Below are 1,330 nucleotides of genomic sequence, written 5' to 3'. Positions count from 1 at the left end.
TGTAGATTTTGTATCATTTCTAATTTTTAATTTATTTTGTCATTTTGTTCTTTTATTGTCTTTCAGAATCGTTCTAGTGTTTTCTCCAATTTTATCAGTGTTTTCCTTGATCTGTCTCTCAATCTGTTGAAGGTACCTAAATACAATTCTTTTAAATTCCTTATCAGGGAGTCCCAGTGCTACTTCTTCCTCAGGGATGTATTCTGGGTCTGTATCTTGGTCCCTTGTTTCTCCTGCCATATCTTGCTTCTTTGTGTGGACTGTGACGCTATGTTGTCTCCAAGACATTGTGACGTTTTTGTTTATATTTAATTGGTGAATGTATGCTGGAGTGACTTGTCTACAATTTTTGTTTTCTTTGGGTTTTATCTACGTAAGCAGGGTACTGTGCTCCTCTGTTTGCTAGTTGGCAGCACTTATACACTCACCTCCTGTCTCCTTTCCCCTTGTCAGCCTCCCATATATCCCTGCCGTCCTTGGCAAATGGAGCCTATTCTTAAGTCCCTGGAATCTGAATGAGAATGCGTTCACTTAAAATATCCAAAATGGTCACCACTTGTAAACATTCATAATGGCTGCATGCGTAGTCATTTTAAATATCCAAAATGGCTGCTGCTTCTAAACATTCAAAATGACTGTATCCTTGGTCACTTGAAATATCCAAAATGGCCATTTGTAAGCAATCAAAATGACTGTACTCTCCAGAACCTGAAAATCCACAGCTCAGGTTGTCTCCCTCCTTGCTTTTTCCCTTCCTATTCATAGGCCACCAGCACAGTCCTCCCTGCAGCCCTTGGTGACCAGGGCTGATCTTTAAGTCATTTCTCAGGTCCCAACACCACTTGGAAATATTCAGGCTATTGGTGCTGTCAGAGTAGCTGACAGCCCACAGCTCCGACCATCTCTGTACTCACTGTTTTCATTCAGGTTTTTCAACTAGTTGGTACTTAGTCCACTTCTTTGTACTTCCTTTCAAAGCTCAGGGCTCCAGGATTATCTTCTGTATCTCTGTCAATTTGTTTCTCTTTTCTTTGTTGAAGTGGGTCTGTGTAGCTTGTTTGCCTATTCTGCCATCTAACCAGGAGTCAAAAATGTTTCATTTCTTTTATTTTGAAAAGGATTAGAAATAAGTATTACAATATTTAACAAAAAAGAAAAACCACTGCCTTGGACTCAATTCCAATACCTAGCAACCCCCACTGGGTTTCCAAGTCTGTAAATCTTTACAGAAGTAGATTGCCTCATCTTCTTCCCATGGAGCAGCTGGTGATAAGTTTGAACCACTGACCTTCTGGTTAGTAGCTAAGTGCCTTCCCCACTATGCCCCCAG

At 40.5% G+C, this 1,330-nt stretch overlaps 1 protein-coding gene across 1 annotated transcript in view; it reads left to right on the top strand.

Moving 5' to 3' along the window:
* Positions 1-1,330, top strand: part of ZRANB3 (zinc finger RANBP2-type containing 3) — a 185,761-nt gene that overhangs the window by 81,690 nt on the left and 102,741 nt on the right. The gene's annotated exons all lie outside the window — the stretch shown is intronic.

Source organism: Orycteropus afer, unplaced genomic scaffold, assembly GCF_000298275.1.
Source record: "Orycteropus afer afer isolate SDZICR_OR568_19922 unplaced genomic scaffold, OryAfe1.0 scaffold00826, whole genome shotgun sequence".
Classification (NCBI taxonomy): Eukaryota; Metazoa; Chordata; class Mammalia; order Tubulidentata; family Orycteropodidae; genus Orycteropus; species Orycteropus afer.
This window is presented reverse-complemented; position numbering and strand designations above follow the sequence as displayed.